Source organism: Alligator sinensis, unplaced genomic scaffold (genome assembly GCF_000455745.1).
Source record: "Alligator sinensis unplaced genomic scaffold, ASM45574v1 scaffold980_1, whole genome shotgun sequence".
Lineage (NCBI taxonomy): Eukaryota > Metazoa > Chordata > Crocodylia > Alligatoridae > Alligator > Alligator sinensis.
This window is the reverse complement of record NW_005842722.1, coordinates 253,332-280,086: the sequence shown is the minus strand read 5'-3', so window position 1 is coordinate 280,086 and position 26,755 is coordinate 253,332. Positions and strand designations below refer to the sequence as shown.

At 45.4% G+C, this 26,755-nt stretch overlaps 1 long non-coding RNA gene across 1 annotated transcript in view; it reads left to right on the top strand.

Moving 5' to 3' along the window:
• The window catches only part of LOC102382014, a 39,018-nt gene extending 33,655 nt beyond the window's left edge, over nucleotides 1–5,363 (top strand). Inside the window, exon 3 of the long non-coding RNA XR_325014.1 lies at nucleotides 5,226–5,363. This is a non-coding gene — a long non-coding RNA (uncharacterized LOC102382014). The remainder of the gene's footprint in view (nucleotides 1–5,225) is intronic.
• Nucleotides 5,364–26,755: the final 21,392 nt, after the last annotated feature.

Below are 26,755 nucleotides of genomic sequence, written 5' to 3'. Positions count from 1 at the left end.
CAAGAGGGGGTGGGGGGGGGGGGGGGTATAAGGAGAAGAGACTCCCAATGGCTGTACCTCAACAACTCCGAAGTCAGTGTTGATTTCATCCTGGATCTACTGATTATTAGGCAGTGTAAGTTCAGTCTATGCAAAGTGCTACTGACATCCACATATGCACGGCACTGGTTTACTCTCTGTGGTCCTGAATTCACGGCAGAAGTGGGCCGTGCTATGGCTCCTTTAATCTTGCAGGTCCCTGCCCTCCGCATGCCCCGCTGCCACTGATCAGTGAAAGGGCCCTGCTTGTGGCTTGCTCCCAATCAAGGGGGAAGTAAAAACCGTGGGTTTAAACACGGTGCCTTTTTTGCCTCCCACCACTGATTGGCTGAGGGGCCCCAGTGGCCCCACTGCCTGCTGATGACTGGCAGGGAGGCAAAAATGGCGCCCTATCTAAAACCACAGTTTTCACTTCCCTGCCAATCAGGAGTGAGCTGCAAGTGAGGTACCTCTGCTAATGGGGTGGGGGAGGGCGCAAGGGAGAACCTGCAAGATTAAAGGTGCCACAGTGCAGCCCATTCCCACCATGAATTCACTAGGGTCCTACCTATAAAGATGCACAAAAACAAACAGGTTGCGCATGCACCCAGCCACATGAAGACATCTGATGACTCCATAGTGTCTCTTCTCTACTCACTGTTGCAGAGGGAAGCGAGAAGGTGCACTGAGTGTCCTTACGGCTCACAGCTTACTCCCTCAGCCAAAACTCCCATAAGAATCAAAGAAAAAGTCACTGAAGAAACTTAGGATTTGGCCCTAACTCTAGCATTTTAAAGATACTTGACATAAAGTGGCAGCAAGCTACCTCAGTTATCTGAATGACAAACTACACCATGTGGCCTTGCTATTTCAGAGGTTTTCTTTGCTTGCCTTTTGTGTCCTTATTAAAGGCTCTCTGTCAAGGCTCCTCCATTCAACATTGATCTTTCTTGAAAATAGAAGCTGTGCATGCATCACTGAAGGCAGATTTTGACTCCTTGCCATCTGGATTCTCTGTATATTTTTAATTGTTTTTAAGACTTACAACATACTAGTATGCAAGGTCTAACTCCTCTGACAGCAGTCTGGCATCACAGAATATATGCTGAACATCTAAGAGGCTACACAACTACTTTGCAATATGGTAAATTAAAATGCACAGAGAAGGAACCTTGGAGGATTATTATCTTGGCCTTTCAAGCCAGGTGAATTGTCCAGCAGACAAAGCTGATGCTGTCCTTTGAGCTATCACCAGGCTGGGAAGCCAAATTTACAAGGGGGTGGCTAATTATCAACCTGAAAGTAACTGCAACTGAAAGTAAACATACTTCAGGAAAACTTACCTCCAGGATCTTATGTAGTACTTTGAGCTTGGGTAACTTGGGTAACTAACTGCTTCCACCTGTAAGGTGTCTGTCCAGACAGGCCCACACACCACTGAGGCTTCCAACCAGGTCCTGGTTTGGTACTGTGCACACTGCGGCGTGCAGATTCCTTCCAGTATCAGCCAGATGGGGGAGTGCCTGCAATATGAGTGGTGCCTTGTGGTGGTGTACCTCAGAAAGAAGGCAAGAGAGCTACAAGAGGTGGTAGCAAGACTCTGAAGCATCCTCTACCATAAGGACTTTATCAATTCCATGCTGGAGGGAACCTCTAGGGCTGTGAAGGAAGGACTAGGGGTGGTTCGAGAAAAGGGAGAGGGCATGGACTCTCAGGAAGGTGGAAGCTTGTATCTTCTGGTAGCAAGAAGTCATCATCCCCATGTGCAGAGGTTTGCCTGGAGAACAGATATGGGGTGCTAGCAACAGAGGAGGAGGAGGAGTGCATTCCATTGGTGGAAGAGGCCAGGCCAGGAATCCCCAAGGTGGGGAGGATTGAGACCACTGCCATGCAGAGGAAGTGATGGATGATGGTGGTTGGAGACTCCCTTCTGTGGGGGATGCAGAGATCCATCTACCTGCCTGACCTGTTGTCCAGAGAGGTCTGCTGCTTGCTTGGAGCCTGGATCTGAGATGTCATGGAAGGATTACCGAGACTCATCTGACCCTCTGACTATTACCCCATGCTGCTCATCCATGTGGGCACCAATGATACTGCCAGGGTGGGGCTGAGCAGATCAAGAGTGCCTTCAGGGCTCTGGGTGCAAGGGTGAGGGGATGAGGGCACAGGTCTTATTCCCTTAAATCCTTCTGGTCCAGGGGAAGGGCCCTGGCAGGAGAGGATGCATCTGACAGATCAATGCATGGCTGCGCAGGTGGTGTCACCAGCAGGGATTCAACTTCTTCACTATGGAATGTTGTTCCAAGAAGAAGGATTTCTAGGAAGAGATGGGATCCACCTGACAAAGAGAGGGAAGGTCCTTGTCACAAACAGGCTCACTAACTTACTTAGGAGAGCTTTAAACCAGGGTTGGAGAACAAAGCCCTGAGATAAGCGGGGAAGCGCAGGACCTGGAGGAAGCATAAGGAAGAGGGGACAACAGGAGAGACCTCTTCATTCTTCCTGAGAAAGTAGGGCAAAAAGCTAGTAACTTCAGTGTCTGTACACGAATGCATGGAGCTTGAGAAATAAGCAGGAAGAATTGGAAGTCCTCGCACAGTCAAGGAGCTATGATGTGATTGGAATAACAGTGACTTGTGGGATAGCTCGCATGACTGGAGCATTGTCATGGATGGGTACAAAGTGTTCAGGAAGGACGGGCAGGGGAGAAGAGGAGGAGGAATTGTGCTGCGTGTAAAAGAGCTGTATGATTGCTCACAGTTCCAGTATGAAACTAGAGGTAGGCCTATTGAAAGTCTCCGGGTTAAGGTTAGAAGAGAGAGTAACAAAGGTGATGTTGTGGTGGGTGTCTGTTATAGACCACCAGACCAGGCGGATGAGGTAAATGAGGCCTTCTTCAGACAAAAAGCGGAAGTTTCCTGATCACAGGCCCTAGTTCTCCTGTGGGACTTCAATCACCCTGACATCTGCTGGGAGGACAATATAGCAGCGTGCAGGCAATCCACTAAGTTTTTGTAGAGTGTTGGAGACAACTTCCTGGTGCAAATGTTGGAGAGACCAACTAGGGGTGGTGCTGTTCTTGGTGCTCCCAAACAGGGAAGAATTGGTGGGGGATGTACAAGTGGATGGCAAGTTGGGCAGCAGTGACCACGAGATGACTGAGTTCAGGATCGTGACAAAAGGAAGGATGGCGAGCAGCAGAGCATGAACCCTGGACTTCACAAAAGCAGACTTTGACTCCTTCAGGGAACAGATGAGCAGGATCCCCTGAGAGACCAGTCTGAGAGGGAGAGGAATCCAGGAGAGCTGGTTGTATTTTAAAGAAACCTTACTGCGGGCACAGGAATAAACCATCCTGATGTACAGGAAGAATAGCAAATGTGGCAAGCAACCAGCTTGGCTTAGCAGAAAACTCTTTGGTGAGCTTAAACACGAAAAGGAAGCTTACAAGAAGTGGAAGCTTACAAGAAGTGGAAGCTTGGACAGATGACAAGGGAGGAGTATAAGAATATTGCTTGGGCATGCAGGGATGAAGTCAGGAAGGCCAAAGCACAACTGGAGTTGCAGCTAGCAAGAGATGTGAAGGTAACAAGAAGGGCTTCTACAAGTATGTTAGCAACAACAGGAAGGTCAGGGAAAGTGTGGGTCCCTTACTGATTGGTGGAGGCAACCTAGTGACAGATTATGTGGAAAAGGCTGAAGTACTCAATTCCTTTGGCTGAAGTACTCAATTCCTTGGTCTTCACGGGCAAGGTCAGCTCCCAGACTACTGCTCTGGGCAGTACAGTTTGGGGAAGAAGGTGGTGAAAGAACAGGTTAGGGACTATTTAGAAAAACTAGAAGTGTACAAGTCTGTGGGGGCCAGATGCAGTGTATCTGAGAGTGCTGAAAGAATTGGCTGATGTGATTGCAGAGCCACTGGCCATTATCTTTGAAAACTCATGGCAATCGCGGGAGGTCCTGGATGATTGGCAAACAGTAAATATGGTGCTCATCTCTAAGAAAAGGAGGGAGGAGGAGCCGGGGAACTACAGACCAGTCAGCCTTACCTCAGTCCCCCCAAAAAATCATGGAGCAGGTCCTCAAAGAATCCTTTTCCAATCCATTTCCAATCCAAGAAGGCTAACAGTGTTCCAGGAGATCAGGGGATGTAATTATTTTAGTCTATTCTGCCCTGGTGAGGCCACACCTGTGGTATTGTGCCCAATTTTGGACCCTCCACTATAGAAAGGATGTGGCCAAGTTGGAGAGAGTCCAGTGGAGGGCAACGAAAACTGGTTCAGGGGCTGGGGCACATGACTTACAAGGAGAGGCTGAGGGAACTGGGTTTATTTAGTTTGGAAAAGAGAAGATAGAGGGGATTTGATAGCTACTTTTAACTACCTGAAGGGTAACTACACCAAGGGTGGTTCCAAAGAGGATGGAGCTGGACTGTTCTCAGTGGTGACAGATGACAGAACAAGGAGCAATGGTCTCAAGTTGCAGCAAGGGAGGTTTAGATTGGATATTAGGAAAATCTCTCTCACTAGGAGGGTGGTGAAGCACTGGCGGAAAGTTACCTAGAGAGGTAGTGGAATCTCCATTCTTGGAGGTTTTTAAATCCCAGCTTGACAAAGCCCTGGCTGGGATGATCTAGTTGGGGTGGTCCTGCCTTGAGCAGGGGGTTGGACTAGATGACCTCCTGAGGTCTCTTCCAATCCTAATTTTCTATGATTCTGTGAACTTTTCTTAGCAATCTTGTGTCCTCAAGTTTTCAGGTCAGTACGTGAGGTAGCATTTTTCAAGTTGTTTGCAACTTTCCCATATGGTTCTACTGTCACAGAGGCAATGAGTGTTTTCAAGGGAAGTAGTGGAGTGTCTATTTCTTCATGCCTTTGGGGAAGAGCTGCTTTAGCCATTCACAAATGATGGATCTCACTACAAGAGCAACTGTGTGAAACTCTTCCTTATGATATACAAGAAGGTCAGAATAAATGATTTAATGGATGCTTTTGGTCTGGAACTCTGATGACTGACAAAGGAAAATTCTTAGTTGTGGACTTTTGCCTGTATAATTAGAGCCCAAATTTGGTAGCCCTCTGGCCCTGGTTCAAATCTTAAATGCATATTTAGTCCTTTAATTGAAATCCTATGTCAAGGTAAGAGAATTCTAGATGACAAATAAAAATAAGTTATTTCATTACCTTCTTATTTTAATTTATCCACAGATAACAAGAATCTATGCAACCAGGCACCTATGAAATACAGAAAGACAACTGCCAAAAAATGAAATGTCAACACCATAGCTACTACCCTGAAGTTCTTTCTTCACAGTTCTGTCTTCTACAACTTTTGACTCACAGACCAAACCCAATCATATTAAAGACACTTTACCATAACTCTAGTTGCCCATCATTGCTTTGGCCAGTGGCGCTGGGATACTGTGGATGGCATACAACCTAAAAATGCCACTTGAAGAATTATCAAAATAATGTATCTGTCATCTCTTCCCTTCCTGCTGTTGGTTCTGGTAGCAGAAGACAGGTGGCTCATTAGAACTTGGAGAAGAAAGCCTGGATAAATAAAGCATTGGGAATATTAGCCTGTAGAGAGACAGATTTAGTAGCAAGGCTTCTGTTCAGCACAGCACCTCAATTTAATGTATATTTAAGCCACCTTTTTCTTTTCTTTGGCATTATGTCTTAAAGTCCCCACATGAAGGGTTTAACTGGAGCAGAAAGGAAAATTGTTAGCAACAGGGAAAATAAGCAATCTTTCTGGCTCACTATCTGTCCATTTATTTCTAGCCCACCTTTTTGTTGGCTTCTCAGAAGCATACCCGTTAGCTCTCTGCTCCGCATAACAAAGTGCAGGTTAAAAATGAACAACTGAATTCACCAACAACCCTTTAATCCCATGGAGATGGCCCTGGCTTGCCTCAGCTTTCGCACTGTACCTTTATCACAGGGAATATCACATTTGCTCATATACCACAAGCCCCAAAATAAGATGGGCATCTTGTTTTTAGACAGAAGAATATAAGAAAGAATTGTCCAAAGTAATGGCCGACTGTGCGACACAGAGTCTACATGTGGGACATAGTCTACTTGGAAATAGTGTCCAGGATGTGTGGAATCCCAGGAGACAGTCTGGCTGGGGCAGCAGGGACTCCTAGGTGTGGTAGGACTACAGCAAGTCAGGGCCCTGACCCTTACCAGGGCAGTAGCAAAGTAGCTGTTATTTCTTTACTGTAAATAGTTCTTTATATAAGTTCCTGGAAATAATAGTGTTGTTTACATACCACAACCATCATCAGCATACTACAGACTGCATGCAGCAGCTCATTCAGCTGGCTCATTGGCTATTCAGCCAAAAGCCACTGCCTCATTAGTCATTGAGAGGCGTAATACTGGACTCCATCCCTGTTCTCTGCAGCCCCAGGGAGAAACAGCAGTTACCTTGGCAGTCATGAGGCACATTGCATGCTCTTGTTTATCCTGCTTCTACTCCAGTGAAGAAAAATCAGCTTCCACACCTAAGATATGCGCCCCAATTTTGAAGGGCTAATTTTTTGGGGGGGAAGTATATATTGAATGCAAGTAAATATGGTATATTCTTTCCCAGGCTTAAGCCTTTTCCTGTATCTTTCACTATACTCCTACTCCAGTCTTATTTTATAACATGCTGTTACACTTGCAACTTCTTTACATTACAGTATTTTAAAGTCTTTGCAAAAATCTAAGTGTCATGCACTAGCAGCAATCATCTTATTACCGATCTTTATTTTTTCTTTGACATAATCTACAGCTACAACACCAAATTCTGCTTCCAGGATAGGTGCAACTCCTAGGGCTGTGTGAAGCTTCGGTCCCTGATTCGATTTGGTGGAGATTTGGTCCAATTTGGTGGCTGAATCTCTGAATCCAAATTGAATCGGAGACCCTTTAATCTCTCCGAATCGAATTGGAACCCTCCGAATTGATTCTGAGAGATTCGGAAAGATTTGGAGATTTGGACATAGAGACAGCTTTAAATGGTTTTTTTACATACCTGTAGGTACCAGGTGGCTCATGAGTGCTACGATGCTGGGGTGCATGGAGTGTCCCACAGAAGCAGGGGGGGCTCCCCACCACGCTCAGCAGCAGACCCAGAAGTGGACCAAGCAGCTGGAGTGCCCCCTGCACTCCTGTGGGACACTCCATGTGCCCCAGCATAGCAGCGATCATGAGCCGTGCCTGCTACTCAAGGTATGTAGAAAAAACTTTTAAAGCAATGTCTGTGTCCGAATCACTGATTCTCCAAATCAGCATTGAATCTTCAGATTTGGATTAAGCCAAATTGAATCATGGGCAGCGATCTGAATCAACTAATCGAATCACTGTCCCTGATTTGGGCTGAATCCGAATTGAATAGGGCCTGCTTCTCACACCCCTAGTAACTGCCACATCAGGCAATCCTGTGCTTCCCTCACTAGAAACCCTAGGAAAAGACTTTGCCATGCAGTTTGTAGTTTTTAGCTAGGAAAAAATCGGGTGGAGCTTTGACTGTCTGACACTAACAGCAGCCTTGAATGCTCTGATGACCCTGGTGATGTGACTGTAGCTGAGCTGGCTTCACCTGCATCATGCTGAAACAATACCATCTACATACTAATGGCCGTGGTCACTGGTCAGCACCAAACTATTTTATCTGGTGGGGCACCACAGCTGAGTGTCATTTTCCATACCTCAACCTATTTCAATTTTCTTTGCTTTCCAAGTACTGCCAAAGTGTCTGGACCCTTTGCCATTGCATTCTTTGATTTATCTTTGACCTGTGGTCTATTTTTCTCTTTGTCTCTCTCTCCCCTCCCCCCCCCTTTCTTTTAAAATAGCTCTTTTGACTTCTCTGACAGAGGAACAGGTTGACATTTCACCATGTAGTCATGGCAACATAAATCTTTCAAGTGACAGTGGCTTGCAGAATTTGTAAGGTCTGCTGTGAGCCATTCTACCCCATAGAGACTGGTGCCACAACTCCCATCCCACAGAAGATGGACACTCTGCATAGCAAGTACTGGCATATGCGTGTGTTAGCAGGGAGGAGGACAGCCCACTCTGACAAAGTCACATACACCATTTAGTTTTTATTCCCTCCCATGCTATTGCATCCCTATTAGCTTATTGAGATGCTGTGTTTTTTTCTTCTCAAACTTTTTCATAATGTTGAACTTTCATATTTAATGATATCTTTGCTGCAAAGCAGTGACTGGGTGCCTTCACCTCCAGTGAAACATACTCTCTCTCTCAAAAGTAATTTGTGGGCTATAGCAAGTTACTTCAGATTCTCCCTCTGCTATGATCCCTACCATTGGCGATGCGTACGGGGTGCATGTGCACCCCTTGAGCATGGTGGTGCACCCCCTGTGAAAAGGCACCGCTGACGGTGCCTGCAGGTGGTCGCTGCTCATTGCTGCCCTACCCTTGCCCCTGACACTGCCGGCGGCATCTGCGGGTGGTCTGTGATTGCCACTGGCTGCCAGTGACACTGCCAGCGGCATCTGTGGGTGGTTGCCAAACCGCCTGTCAGCACTCACCACCCCCTCTGCCCCGATGCCGACAGCGTTGCGGCCGCCTATGGGAGCCCCCCACTTACTGCCGCTATGCTCCCACTGCCGCCGTCATCGCCTGTGGGACCTCCCCACTTACCGCCGCCATGCTCCCGCTGCCGCCTCCACTGTCACCGCCTGTGGGAGCTCCCCACTTACCGCCGCCATGCTACCGCTGTCGCCTCCACTGTCACCGCCTGTGGGAGCTCCCCACTTACCGCCACCATGCTCCCACTGCCGCCTCCACTGTCACCGCCTGTGGGAGCTCCCCACTTACCGCCGCCATGCTCCCGCTGCCGCCTCCACTGTCACTGCCTGTGGGAGCTTTCTGTGCCCCCTCCCCGCTTCCAGGAACACGCAGCATTCACAATCCCTACAACACTTAGCCTGTTTGCCTGCTGCAGCCACTTGCTGCCATGTTGACCATGAGAGGGTTAACACTGGACTCCATTTATTTGCTTGGTGTTTATTGCCTTACACTAACACTGCCTGTTCTTTACATCAGGGACCATTTTTTTTAGGGGAGGGGGATTGCACCATGAACAAGACTTTTAAGCACTACAGTAAAACAAATAATGATTAGGCCATCCTATTGATGCACCCTCACTTTCATGATTAGACAGATCATCATCTCTCCTACCCATACTACCCTGTAGAAAATGCATCAAATACCTTCACAGAAAAGTAATATTAAGAAAGGTGTTTCTCTCCCACTCTCACTATTCCAGCTTCTGAATTCCCTGGAGCAGACATTTTCAACTATTAGATAGATATTGCAATTAGGGCCTGTCAAAGAACCATGCTAGGGAGAACCACAGTGAAGCAGCCATGCTTACTCCACATGTGCTGTACCCCTAAACAGCATGAGGGCAGCACTAGGGAAGTGGTAATAAGCTTGCTCTCTTAGGAGTGTTTATCGGCATGCATCCAGTACCACCAACACAGCTATATTCTATCCATTTTTGGGGTATAGCCCACATATAGCTTCACTCAGGCACTCCATCCTGTGGCCCTCAGAGGACATGTCTTCACTGCCAATATTATTTATCAGATAAGTGTAAAAACAGGATCCAGGCAGTACCACATGCCCAACCCCCTTTACTGAAACTGCCAGCGAATTCTCTGAAGACTAGAGTTTGAGAATATCTTTATCAACTATACAATGTACTGTTGGAGGTCTACCTAGAACTGGTTAATGCTAATTAATCCTACACATCAGGTACATATGCCAGCTGCTATGTCCATGCAGAGCCCCAGAATCAATGTGGCATCAGTCTGTTCACGTGCTTTCCGCTGCAAAGTGAGGCTTAATATAGATCCTGCTTTACATACAGCTTTTCAAGCACAACCCAAGAAGTTCCCTATGCAAAACTCTCTCTGTCAAATATTCCTTGATTGTAAATCAGGAAAGGGGAGGGAATCTTTGCAGGACATTACATCACCCTGATAAATAACTCTTGCAGCATCTCTAATATTGGTGAAGGGACAGTTGGATTTCAGGTGTGATGGTTCCTATTCATAATTACATGAGGCAAAGGGGAGGTCAAACTATCCCTGCTGCAATGTCACTAATTTCAGTGTACATTTGTTCAAGTCAGTCTAAATTACATGTCTGAACTAATTGGGATGGTGGACTAATATTTTTTAAATGTCATTTCCCCCTCATTTTCAATGACAGACTTTCCCCTGTCTTTCCTCTCCGATGTTTTTGTTGATTTAGTGCAGTTTCAGTGCTTCTAACTATGAGACCAGGGGCACACCATGTGGTCTGCCAGTCTACTCTTTCCATAATTCCTTCCATGCCGTGCTGCCAGTGGAGCTCAGTGCTAATGTTCCAGCCCTCTTACTCTCTTAAGCAGACGCTGTCAATCAGATCTAATTTGGCAGATCTTTTAAAAATATATTTTCATTTGTTTATTGGCAGCTGGTTTGTGTTCCTTTCCCTCTTCAGAAAAAAAAAACACAGAAAAATGGAATTATGGCTTTGTACAAAGATGTACGAGCGTGATCATTACATCATTTTTTGAGTGATTCAAAATCTTATTTTTTGATCAGAAACATTAACTGTCCATTGTAATCCCTGCACTGAGGATTAAATATGCAACTCAGTACAATCAGCCTACACCATGCTCCCAGCTATATATGTTGCATAACAGAGATATCAATGACTCAGGATAGCCTCAGGACAAGGAAACCCATCATGACAGTGGAATGGTGGCTACCATTGATGGAAAGGTACTGAGTCCACCAATAGTCAGTTCTACCAGCTAATATGTGAAGGGGCATTATTTCTGGTCCTGTCAGTAACCACGGGCTGAATTATAATCTGCATTTATAACCTTTGGGCTTTGCCTATACTAATATCTCATCTGATGGAAAGGAACATGGAGTCTTATTTCCAGGAGAGAGAGTGAAAGAGTGATTTGCTAGTGGTAAGGTGCTGTGGTGGTACAAAATCTTCCCTCACACCAAGATAGTCTTATTATGGGAGCTGTTAATTTTATGTGCAGTTGTCAGAAGGGTAAGTAAACTCGGTGTGGATTCTGTTTGCTAATAGGCAGGGACTCAATACTAATTAAATTATTACCAGAGCATGTGTTACATTCCTCTTCACACTAACTGTCTGTGTGAAAGCTAATGAAGAATAGCATTTTGGCATGTGTGGTTTTCTCTTGCTTTGGAAATTGCATCCCAGTGAACAAAGGAGATAGCAATTATATCTTGCAGAAGATACAGTCAGAAATGAACCCTCCTTTCAAAGCTCCTTTGGATATCACTGAAGTGTTTTAGGATACAAATAGAAGTCACATTTGTCCTGGGATAAGCCATTTTATTCTGGGACAAAGTGCAATCATTCAGATGTTTGTGTCCATTGTGTCAGTATAAATCCTACAAAGGTTCATGGGATAAGTAGTACTAATACTATCCCAGGACATTGTAAAGTAGTGAACTGAATGGTTATCTTGGGATTGCATCATTGACTCAATGGCAGAAAAGCCGTGATGCATTCAGCCAATTAGTAAACCCCGATTAGAAGGGCAATGTGTATAATTCATGCCAATCCCAGGATATTTCTGTTTCAGGACAAACGCAGGCACTCTTTGTACAGGAACCATTACAGCATCTGTTCCTACCCTTAGCTATTTTAAATTGAAGCAGTGGTATTAGATGAGGCTTACGCTTTCTTTTTTCCTTGTTTCTTTCTTTCCCCTGTGGTCTTTCTTCCATGTGTCCTCTTGTGAACTCTCTAACACTAATTGCATGAGCAAAGTATTTTTCCCTCCTATTCGTTGCTGTGTGGTATCTGTCATTAGCTTTTGAGAAGCTGTTTGTGATCTGCAAAATATGAGAAAACACAGCAATTTGTTATAAATTATCTTAATTAATATAAATTGATAATGACTTGCAGACGGAGAAAAGCTACAATGGTAGCAACTGACAATTTTCAGCTCTCCAAATGGATTGAAATTACCATGGAACAAGCTGAGCCAGTCAATTGCTAGAATCATTGTTGGCACCAACTTGTGGAAAAGTGAGGGATAAAAATGGCCAATACATCAGGCAGCCTTAGCAGTGTTGTAAACATATACAGAACAACTGTACCAGCTGAGCTCTGTCTCTAAACTGGTCTACTGAGGAACTGCATACTGAGATGAAGGAAGCTGTAGCTTAGAGGAGGCAGCACAACAGCTTCTCTGAAGCCGCTCATGCAAACCATACCACAATGTACTTTACAGAATTAAATAGAAAATAGAGGGAGAAGTCAAAAATCCCAGACAAAGAAGGAAAATATGCTTCCAGCTAAAAATAAGAGGACAGTGATAAAGGAAGGGGTGTTGGAAATGGACCATGCGACACAGGAGAAGGCACTACATGCATTCACTTTGCTCAGAACAAAGGGGCTGAGAGAGCTTGGAGTAGGAGTCAGGGAAGCCAGGTGAGACAATGTTCCTGAGCTAGGCTGGGACAAGATGGGGCCTTGAATTGGTTTTGTAAATAGCTAAGGAGCCCAAAGATTCATCTGAGAGTGGGTGAGGCTGTGTCACATGCTTTTCCTCGTGTGTGACTGATTAAGTCTCTCCCTTTGCATTTGGATGCTACTTTTAAACTTTATCCAAGTTACTTGAATCCATTTGGTTTTCAAAAACAAGCTTGGAAATTGAATGAGGAGCAGGGTTTTTTGTGCTCTTTCCAACACTTTGTGCTTCCAGGCAAGTTGGAAATCCCACAAGAACAGTCTCTCCCCTAGGAATTTACATCTGTTTCTGGTCCTACAATTTGATGTAAGCCAAACAAAACACTGCATCAAAACATTCACAAGCTTTGGGGAGGGCTGGCCCATTTCTGCTGGGAACAAAGAGGAAACACGAAACAAGTTAAGTAAACATCAGAAAAAGGTTGGAATCAAGTTTAGTTCTAGGGATGGAGAAAGGTTTGAGTCAATTCTTATTTCATCCCAACTGATCCATCTACCAGTTTGAAGCAGAAATGTTACAAACATTTCAAAGGGTACGAGGGCCCTTTATCACTGACAACTAGCTTTGCCTCTTGAAATGCCCAGTGGAAGGGATGATTTAGGATTAGAAGAAACCAGTAGTTTACTATAGAATTCTTATAGATGGTACTCAAAAGAGAGTTCAAGTCAAATACATCCCCAGGGTATGCTTACTTCTGCATTTATACAGCACTCTACAGACTCTCAATACATAGCTCCATGCTCATAATACTCAATACCAAACATAAATGCTTCTGATGAGATGAGAAACAGCAAAGGATTGTGATTTCTCATTGAGCTTCGTAGTTCAATATACAGTTCTGGTGAGTACATGGCATATTTTCTTACCATTTTGCATCTAACCAAGCCAGCTTTTCCCTTATTAAAACAGAAGCAGCAGCAGGACTAGCTTAATCATGAACTTTCACTTCTGCCAGTGACCGAGCCCCTCCTTTAAGAGCTGGTATCTTTAACTCATTTTGAAGACAAAGAGTCAAGAGACAAGGAGCTCCCATGTTAGGTGCCAGGCAAGGAATGGATATATAATCCCTGTAGCTCAGGAAACTTGTGATTAATGCTGCCTCTCTCCCTGCTGCTGGAAGTGGTCCAGATCTGTACTAGGAAGCTCTTCCTGGTCTCAATCTGGCCATGGATCTAAAATAGTTTGACACTAGGGCTGTGCGGAGATTCGGTCCCTGATTCAATTTGGTGGAGATTTGGCTCGATTCGGTAGCCGAATATCTCAATCTGAATTGAATCAGAGGACCCTTTAATCTCTCCGAATCAATTCGGAGAGATTTGGACAGATTTGGTGATTCAGAAAGAGACAGCTTTAAATGTTTTTTCTACATACCTCAAGGTAGCAGGGGCTCGTGAATGCTGTGATGCTGGGGCAGATGGAGCGTCCCACAGGAGCATGGGGGGCTCCCCAGTGCGCTCAGCAGCAGACCTGGAAGTGGACAAGAAGCACTTCTGGGTCCACCAGGGAGCATGCTGGGAGCCCCCCCTGGGCCCCTGGCTCAGTGACTGGTCCTGGGTTGGGGGGGGCACCCCGGCAGACCCGTAAGTGGACCAGAAGTACTTCCGGTCCACTTACGGGTCTGCTGCTAAGTACGCTGGAGAGCCCCCCGCACTGCTGTGGTACGCTCCATCTGCCCCAACGTCGCAGTGATCATGAGTCGCACCTGGTACCTCGAGGTATGTAGAAAAAAACCTTTTAAAGCTGCGCCTATGTCCAAATCGCCGATTCACCGAATCAGCATCAAATCGTCAGATCCGGATTCGGCTGAATTGAATTGGGGACAGTGATCTGAATCAGATCAAATCACTGTCCCCGATTTGGGCCAAAACCGAATCCGAATTGAATAGGGCCCACTTCGTACATCCCTATTTGACACCTCTATCAAACTGAAGAAGTTTAATGACTTGTTCACAGTCACAAAGGAATTGTGTGGCAGGGCCACACACCAAACCAAGACCTTCTAAGCCTCAAATCAGTGCTTTAATCACCAGACTGTGCCCACCCCCCCCGCACCTTTCCTGACTTCAGGGGAAGGACTCCAGTGCTTAAGGCCAGGCATTTAAGCATTTCACCTGAACAGGGCATAAAGACGATGCATCAGGGCAAATTTCTTGACTATGCTGCTTGCAATAAGTTAGACCAATGCTATTATATATTATACATTCACCTCCAGAGGACTGGAGCAGCAAGAAAGAGCATCACTTTGTAAATATACTACTGTTGTCTAATTATCATTACTGCAAACATATAGACATCTGTGCTAATGTCACCAGCTTCAGTCAAGATTCTCGTATTTTTAGTCAGCTCTACACTTGAATGCTTCCTTGAGTCTGGCTGTGTCAGTAACAGTTGGCTTTTAAGTGAATTTTAAATATCAACACCTATTTTAAAGCATGTGGCAACAACAACCGGTGTACATTCTTCAGTCACAGAAGGTAGTAACTATGAGCTTAATATTTATTCCTATTATGCTACAACTAAAAGCCTTCTTTAAAAATGTAGCCCCAACACAAATACAAAACAGGCAAATACAAAGCATTCACGAGGCAATTGTAGTGTAACATCCTGGAGTTCTCAAGTGAAACGTATGCCCAAAACATGCAATATGCAAGCCACCTTCCTGTGGGGGATTTTTTTTCTTTGTGAACGTTGTTATGAGCAAAACACTTGGCAAAGGGAAAAGATCAAGGTTTGTAAATTATTTTCCCAGCAGAAAGTGAAGATTTAAAAAAAAAATTGCTATAATGGCCCTTTTCTCCATTATAGGAACATCATTTTCATTCCAGGTTCCTATGTTACTAAGTATTATAACCCTGACTGAACGCTATCAAAGATAATGCCATGTTCTACAGCACGCGGTTCATTAGAGCTCCATAGTGTCTCAAGGGCAAAATGAATAAAAAGGAAAGTATTTCTTTTTGTCATTAGATCAGAGCTCTCCTCTGATGAATTGTGTGGCTGCCAACGGCCATCCTAATCTTACCAATAAATATCCCCATTGGTCTTGCCACTAGCTCATGGTAGAGGCAGATTCTAGTATCCCACCAAGTAACACCCTACTCGTACCCAGGCATTCAATGAGGTGCTACTGAATGTGCCTACACGTGTCAAAACTAGGCCCCATAAGCCTTGTAAGTGCTGTGGGGATATGGAAAAAAAAATCAGTAGTTCTCTGTCCATATCCAGACCAGAGACAGGTGGATACAAATCCCAAGATGCAGATGTACCTGGACTTGTTCTATCTGGTTCTCAACCTTCTGGCTGCCCCACATCTCTCTCTCTGATTGATGTAATATGCTGGCTCCAAGCTCATGAGCTTTGAGGCCCAAGCACACCATTGCTTTGACCACATTGATATAATAACAGTAATACTTTGCACTTCTGTCATCAATCAATCCAAAGCAATGCATGCCTTAAGTACAATTCTCTTCATCTAAGGATGAGGACTAAAGGAGATGATCAGAGAGAGGAACACAGAGGTTGTGACAAAGGGCTTGCTTGACAAAGGGCCTGTCTTCATGAAGCCCAGAGCCATTACTGCAGCTCACACAGGCAAGGCCAAGTTTGCTTTAAACTCATGGGCTGAAAAGCATAAGACTGTGGCAGCACTGTTCCCAGCCTAGCAATTCACTCAGGGTCACGGGCTTGTTTTGCATCTGAATGCTGTGCTGAACACGGTCATCAGTACCTGCACTATCTAGTTTAAATCTAGCTCAGGTGTGTCTTCATAAACTGCAGACACAGCCTTGGACTGCAATGTGGTTCTAGCTCAGGGGTAGGCAACATGTTTTGGCTGGAGTGCTGAAAAAATCCCACAATGTCTACCTTGGAAGGTGCCAGAGTGCCAACATGTCGGAGCCCGGAGCAGCTGTTTGCAGTCTCCCAGCTGCAGCCAGCCCACAAAGCCTGGTCTGCTTGCCTCAGGGCTTGCAGCCTCCCAGGTGCCTGCTGGGAGCAGCCTGGGCTCCGTGGCTGGCAGCAACTGCCTAGAGCCCAGGCTGGTGGTGGTGTGCCGAGGAAAATGGCCTTGTGTGCCGGGGGTTGCTGACCTGTTCTAGCCTACCAAGTCAGTGCTCCTCATCTCCGAATCACTCCCTCTGATGATGATTACATTCTCTAGTGCACCTAGAAGAACTGAAGAGAATAGGGCTGGGAAGAGACATCTCTTTAAGCCAACTTTGTGCCCCTTGATCCTGGATTGGCCAGAAAACTGTTATCAGCTGCTCTAAGTTATGCCAGTGACAGGAGTTTCAGTGATGGGAACTGTGCACTGTTCAGCCCTCTTTCCCTAGTCCTCCTAACTCCTGTGTGGTAGGAGGAGGTGGCAGGTACAGCAGATAGTGGACAACTGTCTTCACCACCTGAGGGTGCTTGTGTGTCAGGGAGGATACCTGCCTGCCCCTTTTGTACAACTCTTTGATGCTTCAGCCATCTGACCCTGAGAACGGAAACCAAGGTTGCTTCATAGCATATGCACTTTCATAGCATTCATTGCTTCTTTTAGCCCTTATACTTACTACCTGCACAGTTTAGCCTCTCTAGTGTTAAGGAGTGAACAGATGAGAGGAAATTTGATGCTGAACACTGTTAGACTGCAGTGTTGCTCCTTGGGTTGTGGAAGACTGCTAGCTTTGCAAGAAGTCCCAGAATGACCATCTGATATCAGTGCGATTATATGCAGAATAACACATCACTCAGTGTAAGGATGGGTGGCTGAATATGACCCTTGCATTGCACTGCTTGCTGTATCTATATCCCAAGCACGGTAGTGGCAGCTTACATTCTCCATTGCAAATTAAACAAATCCCCAGCAACTCCAGCAGAATAGTGTCACTGCACTCTGGTTTCTGGTTCATGTAACATGACTTGATCCACGAAATAGATGGATTTACTTAAGAAGCTACATTACCCACCTTAACAGTATAATAAATGCCTGAACAATCTTGTTTCCATTGTGGGGGGAGATGGTCTTGTTAAGCTCTTTAGTTGCTCAGTCTTCCAACTTCCTAGTTGTTCAGCATGAGCTTTAGCTTCCCATATGTTGCGCCTTCAGAAGTGACAGCTGAGCCTAAGATAGGAAGCTGACTTTCTTTATGACTAGAGACAGTCAGTGTTGTCCTCTGGCTCCTGCTCTTCTATAAGCCTTCTGTGAGCCCACTGATGTGGTTAATAGGTTACAGGCAGCCGTAAAAGAGCTGCTTTTGGGAGAAAAAAGCTGCAAGTTTTCCAGCCATTCTAGACCGCTGATACAAGGCTCAATTCTTCTTGTACTTTACTGTAAACAGATGTTAGAAAAAATTAATTGAGGCATTTGCTCCTGAATATAACTCCATCAAGCGCATTGACATTTTAAAGCTAGAATAATCTCCCATTAGCACTTTTAGTTGTATCGCTTTTGCAATTATCAACACATTTTTAGCACTAAAAAGAATGAAAAGAGCAGTCAAGCTGATTCCTGTTCACTGAGCAGCAGGATTTCCATGTTGCTCACTTGAGCAATTTCATGACTGAGTCTGGTAAAGCATGCACAGGAAATGATGTGACCCAGGCCTGGGATTTTTCAAAGGAGTGTAAGGGAGTTGGGCACTCAAATGCCTTTTAAAGTCAAAGGGATTTGGACAGCTAACTCTTAAATCCCCTTTAGAAATCCTGGTTTTAGCAGTCAAATGGGGAGCAAATACTGGTTTTAAGTGTCAGGAGCAGATGCTGGTTTTAGGTGTCACAGCAACTGGAGGTTTACTCCCCAAGGGAGTAGTCAAGTGTCTAAAAAAACCCATAAAGCGATTTAAATGCTGTACTTTAGCAAAAAACAAAAACAAAAACTGAACAAACAACAACCCCCCACACACACCATAAATATTTTTCTGATCTTAAAATTTGGGTAGTTCTCACTGCAGCAGGGTATCTAGCAGTCCTGGAAGGGCTTCCCCTGAAGAGATGTTTGGGTATCTATACTATATTATACCCATCACTAGGGCATCTGAGCACATAACAGAAGAGTGCTTAGCTGAATGTAGGAAATCATGCCAGGATACTGTGACCCAGTCATATGATAGCAGTTGGTAGATAACTCCCTGCCTGATGTGTTGAAACAGAGACAGTATATCATATAAAGGGATAGAATGAATGCACAGTGGGCCCAATACTAAGCCATTGAATTAATCAAATCATAGAATAGCAGAGTTAGAAGGGCCCTAATAGTTATCTAGTCCAACCCTCTGCTCACGGAAGGATCATCCCAGCCAAGTGTCTGTATCACAGGAGGTTTCAATGGGATGTTGATGACTTTGGTGGCAATACTAGGCCTTTTCTGTTTGCCGTTATTTGACTAGTTCTTTTCTTATAACCCCTGCATAGCAGCCTGCCACTGCTAAATTCTTCCTGTCCCTTTTTTATTTTATTTTTTTGTTGTTTATGGCATAACTTCTCAACGACACTAGTAACAACTCTGGCTCTACCTGCTGACATGGCACCTACCGTAAAACTGATGTCCCCTTTGCTTCCCATCTAAAAAGCAGCCATCCCACCTTCCCCACCTTCAAAGACACTCACGGCCCTGCCAGGTGAATGCATCTTTCCTGTACTCTGTTTACACAGAAAGCCTAAGCTGGGAAGTCTTTTCTTTCAGTCTCTTTGGATGCATCTATCCCATGACCCTGTTGAACCTCAGAACAGCCCAAGACTCAAACCCCATCCACTCAGCTTGTAACCAGCCCTGGAAATTAGGCAGAGCAGAGAGTTTTAATGGGACCTAAATGTGTGCCCCACTGCTGTTTTTTGCCACTCTGAGGTAGTCACTTAGCCTATATCAGGAAACAGTCTCCTCCTTTATCCAACTTGGACTCAGTCACATGGAAAAAGACACAATGACCATTATAGATCATTTGAAATGAAATGTGAGCATGCCAGATTTCTCCTCCCCTGCACCATCCCACACACTTCCCACCCCAGACTAGGAGTTTCCAACCTGGGATATATGTATATGAGTGTACATGTGTGAGCGTTCACACACACACATACACGTGTGAAACAAACAGTACCACAGGCTCTTGGTCTGTGCTTGGCAAAGATCCTGAGTGTGAATCCCTGTGCTGCATACAATTGACTTCAGGGATGCAGTCATGGATTACTGTCCTATATATTCATTGAACTGTTGTATCCAATGCAAATCAAGCTGCTGGATGGAAGGAGAAAGGAAGCTATTATTTGGCATCCTGAAGAAAGAAGAAAAGTAGCACAACTTCTGGGTGAAAGTGAAGCTACTTACTAATGTAAATGAAGAACAAACTGGAGCAAAAAGCCCAGGATGAAATTTTGAAACACTTCAAATCACTCTCTCATCTCTGTATATCACAGGTACAATCCACTAACTGGGTCTGGCTTTGTAGTGCCAACTATTTACAATATCCTGCTTCTGTTCAAACTGCCTTCAGCTATCCAGTATCTGCCAGCTGAGGCTTCTGCACAAGGAAAGCTGTACAGGAATGGTGCAGGACTATAATAATGTGACCACATGTTACCAGGAGCTTGAATTAATCAACTTTAAAAATTCCTCTGTTGAGCAGATAGCTAGCTTTGCCTTGGAGGTTGTACTGGAGTCTCTGGAAGAAACGGGACATCTGTACATTGCAGAAGCAGCAAAGCTTGTTTTAGTGCTGGGGGAGGGGAAGAAGAGGGGAAACTCTCATAACAGCTCAGGGCCTGGAAAGACATGTATACACTGGACAAATCAGCATTTACACAGGTGTAAAAAGCAATTGGACACATGACAAACTCTGACACTGGTGTAACTTCATCTGATCTATTGGAATTAGTGTTGCACAAAAGCAGGGGTAAAACTGTTCCAGGGTAAGTTACACCAAGGAACATGTCTTCCTTGGGGCCACTGTGGCTGTCACCCAGGGCTCAACGCTGCTCAGTCTGAGCAGCCCCAAGGTGCCAAAGTGTGTGGCGCCCCGTGAAACCAGGTTGCACCCCCATGATGTGGCAGAAGCAGCATGGGTGCCAGGCGGCCAGCACCAATCCCCGCTGTCCCATGCCGTGCAGGGTAGCAGTGCCATGAGGCCATGCAGGGACACTGGGGCCAGGTGGAGGGGGGGCAATCAGAGAGCTGGGGCCAAGTGGGGCCCCCCCATGGTTCCCCCCCTTATCCCCCCCAACCCCCTACTTACCTGTCGCAGAGCCTGAGTCTAGGTCTCTGCAGCCTGAACTGCTGCTTGCCCTGCACGGGCAGGCAGTGTGCTTCAGCACCAGGGCAAGGGCCAGCCATAGAGACGCTCTGGCTGGCTACTAGAGTGGTTCTGTGGAGGACCCAAGCTTCCAGTTGCCTCACGGCATGGCCAGGGACCATGCCCTGTTCTGCTTTCCCCCGGGGTATTTTTTGATACCTGCATTGTGAGGTATCACATTTTGCACCCCCCTCCCCCCGCTGCAAATATGCAGCGCAGGGAACGTTTTTTTTCTTCCCGGCATGTATCTTGCAGCATCTCAAAGGAGTTTGAGACACTTTTCAAGAGGCATGTGCAGGCTCATGTGGACACGCTAGGGAGGATGGTTGCATTCAGACAAAGGCCCTCTGTGCACGCGACATCTCTTCAGGTGATCTACAACATACATATCCAAGTCTGCTGGAGCCTGCGAGTAATAGAGGTGATTCTAGTCCATGACTCCAGCCTGTGGAGGAGATGATACTAAATGATACTAACTCAGCATGATACTAAGCAGCATACAGATAAACCCATTCTCTGCTGTGTTCTCACAGATGTCTTCTAAGTCTTTTCACAGTGAAAGGATTTAACATCATTCTTCCCATTAAATCAATGGCATTTCTGTAGCCAGATCCCTGTGTGCCATTTTAAGACAGACAATGCAACCGTGCTTAGCACATTCTCTTAAAGATAAAGCAGCAGCTCCTAGACACACACTGGGTACAGTGGAGGCCAGTCTAAACTGCCACTTAATAAGGGGAGATGATGCAGACCATTCATACTGAGGCAGATTTTTTTTTTTTTTATTATTCCTGGATGTGGCAATGCTAGGGAACATGAGAAAATAAAGATGCAGCAAAGGCAGGAACAAAAGTGTAGACTTAAACCTGACCATTATTGTTTTCTTTTTTCCTTTACCATTAAGGCTGCAAGAGAAAGAAGGTTCACCATGACAAACAGACTGCTGAAATGAGAATGTCATCACAGCAGGTTTCCCCATTACAAGAACAAATCTGGGCAGGGAAAATAAAAAAAAGTGGCTCCTTAGTTTTCTACCTGAGGGATACAATATTTTATGGCTTGGAAATGTTTAGCATGCAGTGGATTTGTGAACCTGCAGGGTGTTTGGTTCTTTGGTTTTTACTTGCATATCAACATGAAGTTAGAAGAAAAGAACAATACCATTTAGGGCTAATTCATTCCTGGAGATGCTTTATCTAGAGCGGCAGTCTTCATTATCTCAGAGTTTCCTATTACTTGCTGGAGGCATGAATTTCTCACAGAAACGATCACATGAAAACTGGAAAGACGCATAATAGAAAAAAAGAATAGGGGAGGGGGAGAACCTCTAAGCTTTCCCTCAAACTCGATTACAACGCTAAAAATAACTGGACAAAAATCCAGGACTGTTTAATTGCTTCCTGAATATTTTTATGTAAGTTCTCTCATGTGAGCTTTTATTCTGATGTCAACATATATAACCTTTTGGATGAACTGTCCAACTTCTTCAGGCTCCATGAGCCACTGTTGTGTAGCAGAGTCAGCATAGGACAGAAATACAGGAGTGTTGAGGCCTAAGCCTTGTCGCTGCTATTTTGCCTGGTGGAACACGTCCTACATTCCTCAAGTGTGCGTTTTGTTACCCATGACTGTGATGTGACAGTTTCTTCTACTGTGTTTGCAGTGCACTTTGTCTACAGTGTGGTAGCACATAGAAGCCTGAGTCAGACCAGGACCCCATTATGCTGCTAGACATTATGCAGACATATATGTATAGAGGCACTCCCTTGCCATAAAGTGATTGAAATCCAAGTATAAGCAGCAGCAAGCAGGTATAGACAGGTGGCCTAAGGAATGGATGAGATGTTGTTGGTTAGCATAAAAGGCATTGGTCCAAATATGGAATATGGGAATGCATTTGTAAGTCTTTGTTCATGGCAAAAATCCCTGAATGCTTTGCAGTGATCTAAAAACCTGGCAAGAAGGAGGTAATTTGAGCACAGAACTGGAGGACTATTTACACGGCAATCTAGGAGTGCAACTGCAGTTTCTGGAGACATAGCTATGCCAGCCATAAACTGGTTAGTCCAGGTACTGACAGCAGCATAATGCAAGCTGTGGTCACACTATCTTGTCTAACTGCTCAAGTATTTACCAGGATCCTACCAAACCCACCCAGTGCTGTTGGTAAGAGGTACAGCAGCTAAAGCTAGCCCAGGTATGAGTTCCAGTCTCCCCCCGGGATGCTGTGCAGATACATCCTGAATTCTAATCTCAGTCTGGGATGACTTCTGTTACACTGAGCCATGGCATAATTCCACCTTCTATTTGTAAAACGGTATTGTGAATTGTGAGAATTAACGGATATTTATTAGTTGCTGTGAAGATGAGAGGGATAGGCATAGATGTGGACTTTATAAACCAGGCAGGTGACAGACAGCCAAAAAGGACTGAAGAGAATAAAATTGAAGTCTTTTGGCGAAAACTCCAATCTGAGCTGAAAGCGAGAGACAATTTCCAATTTAGCATTCATCAATTAGCTCTAAGGGCAGCTGCACTGAGTAACTGGAGTTACCATTGTACTTATCTCAAGGCAAAAAAAAAAAAAAAAAAGTTAAGGTCACAATTACAAAATAAAATAAAGGTAAATAAATAAAATAAAGGTAACATTTGCTTTACAAAAATCCTACAGTTTATTGATTTTACTTTAATTAGAAAGAAATCCCCCCTCCCCCAATCTACCCTCCTGTTCTTCATACCATGCTTCAAGGCCTATTTTTTAAATGCAACTGTGAATGAATAGAAGAGCTTCTGTTGTGGGGGCAAATGGAATTTTAAAGATTTTTCATGCATGTTGCAGCTGCTTAAAGTGTTGAACCAAACTTATACACGTGTCCTTTCTCGACTGTGTTTAAGATCAGTCAAGCAGCTCTTGGAGAGCAAAGGGTTTGTGTTCCTTTCTTTTAAATGTACGTATCAGCCATACAAATAAAGAAAGTGCCTAGTATGAGCAACACTGCAGAAGAGAGAGGGGATATTGGAAATTCCGAAATAAACTTATCTGCCGTAGCAATCTCTAAAACATTACCTGTCATCTCTGAGAACACTTGGAGGAGGTAGAAGATCCCAGCAGACTGGAGAAGGAAAAAAAAATCTTAGGACCTGTTGTTAAACAGGGAGAAAAGAAATCCACGGAGATTACAGGTATATCAGCCTCCATACCAAGCAGAATATTAAAATAAATTATTAAACAATTTTTAAGCAGAGGGAGAATAATAAAGTGATTAAAAAGAGCAAACATGGAATTGTAAAGAACAAATCATGTCAAAATCAATTTACATTACTTTCTTAGCCAGAATAACTGGCTTGGCCAATAAGGGAGAAACAGTCAATGAGAGACTTATTTTAGTATGATAAAGAGATAACTTTAATAAAGATTTTGATACCATCTCACATGCCATTGAGGGACATGAAGCCTAGGGTAGTGGTTTTCAACCTGTGGTCTGCAGAGCCCTGGCAGAGGGGGGTGGTCTGCAGATTATGTCTAAGGGGGTCCACAAAAGACTATTATCAATCAAAAGTATGCAAATACTTGCACTTACAATTTAAAGGCATCCACAACTCCATTAGAAATTTTTGAGGGGTTTGCAAATGAAAAAAAAAAGTTGAAAACCCCTGGCTTAGGGAGATTCACAACTGGGTGTAACATTGCACCTGAAGAACAGATATCAGTGGTTCATTATCAGATGGGAAGAAACTTTCAAGTGGGTTCCCACAAGGAGCTGCCCCAAGATTAGTTGTATCCTTATTAACAACCTGGCCAAAGAACACACTCATCACAAGACAAGTAGTTTCATAGATCTCATAGATTTCATAGACATTAGGGCTGGAAGGGACCTCAGAAGATCATCGAGTCCAGCCCTCTGCCCAAAGGGCAGGAAGTCAGCTGGGGTCATAGGATCCCAGCAAGATAAGCATCCAGTTTCATCTTGAAGGTGTTCAATGAAGGCGCTTGAACCACCTCTGGTGGCAGGCTGTTCCAGACCTTGGGGGCTCGGACAGTAAAGAAATTCTTCCTTATGTCCAGCCTGAAACAATCTTGAAGTAGTTTGTGACCATTCGACCTCGTCATCCCTTGGGGCGCTCTGGTGAACAAACGTTCCCCCAGATGCTGGTGGTCACCCCTGATAAACTTGTAGGTGGCCATCAGATCACCCCTGAGCCTGCGCTTTTTCAGGCTAAAGAGCCCCAGGGCTCTCAGCCTCTCATCGTAGGGTCTGCTTCCCTGACCTCTGATCATGCGCGTGGCTCTTCTCTGGACTCTCTCAAGCTTCTCCACATCCTTTTTGAATTGTGGAGCCCAAAACTGGACACAGTACTCCAGCTGCGGCCTCACTAAGGCCGAGTACAGGGGGAGAATGACGTCCCGGGATTTGCTTGAGAAGCATCTATGGATGCAAGCCAGCGTTTTGGTCGCTTTACTAGCCGCCGCATCGCACCCTAGTGCGAGCTAGGGTACCTCACACTACAACTGGTGCTCCAGGGTCTCACAGGGGACTCTCACTCCCCCCACTGGAGCAACAGGTTGTGGTGCTACTTAAGATCTTACTTTTGACCCACACTCAGCCTCCTAGCAGTGGAGGACTTACCGGGGTCAGGATTCAGCCTCTCTCTCTTGGGCTGAGCCCCCTTTACTTGGCCTTGGGCCTAAACTTCAGCCTCAGGTGTCCAAAGACCTACCTGGGCCTACTGCCCTCACTCAGGGTCTCCACACCGCCCCTTCACTTGGGGCTCTAGATCTCCACCCCTTTCACTCATGGCTCCCCACTGCCCCCTCGCTTGGGGCTACTCGTCTCTGCCCCCTTCACTCGGGGCTCCAGACTGCCGTCTCACTTGAGGCCATGGGGCTTCGGTCCCCACAGGGCTCAGGTGGCTGCAGCCATGCCTGGCCCCCACTCTCCCTCCTTGGGGTCTCTCGGGGTCTTGCACCACACAGGGCTCAGGTGGCCATAGCCATGTCTGGCCCCCAACTGCCTCTGGTGTTACTTAACCCACCCAAAGGTGAGGGCTAGGGTTAAGGTGCTCCTACCTGCCTTTCACCGGGGTAATAACTGGCCTGATATTTCCTGGGGGCTCCCTTGCCACTGAGAGCCCCACCTGGCCACCCACTCCTGGCAGGGTGCAGTTTTAGGTCATGCCCAGGACCAGGAGCCTCCTGACCATCCCCTACAGCTCCTCCCTTACCTCCAGGATGTTATGGAGCCTTGCAGCCTGACTAAGTTGCTGCCTTCCCAGCCAGCAGGGAACTGAGCTCTTTATATAGGCAGCCAGAGAATTAAAATGGCTGCCTTAATCAAGCACCTGCTGGCTGCTTAACTTTGGTCTTAAAGTAGCAGGCACCAACAGTGCCCTGCCACACACCTTCCCCCTTTAAATGGTACCTAGGGGGTTTCCCCTGCTGCTCTTCCAAAGCAGGCTCCCATTGGAGCCTGTGGGAGCCCCCAAGTGGCGAGCACCCTCAAAGGTACTCTGCCACAGTGAGATGAAAATAGCAGGGATGATAGCCCCTCATGCAGGCATAAGGCTTTGCTGCAAGCCTTCCAAATCTCTGAATCTTTCCGAATTGATTCAGAGCCTTCCAATTTGATTTGGACCTTTTAATGGGTCTCCAAATTCAATTCGGATTTGGAGATTCGGCTGTCGAATCAGGCCAAATCTCCTCCAAATCGAATCAGCTACTGAAGCTTGACACATCCCTACTATCTATCTACCACCTGATGCCAAATGGCTTATTTATATTTCCCTGGTACCTATGAATGGAGTCAGTGGATATGTTAACTGACCTCCTGATTTAACTCTCAAGGGGAATTTGGCTGGGATCCTGTCCAATCATTGTACATGCTGGACTGGGAAAAAGGAATAACTCTGTAGCCTAGGGCCGGTATTTT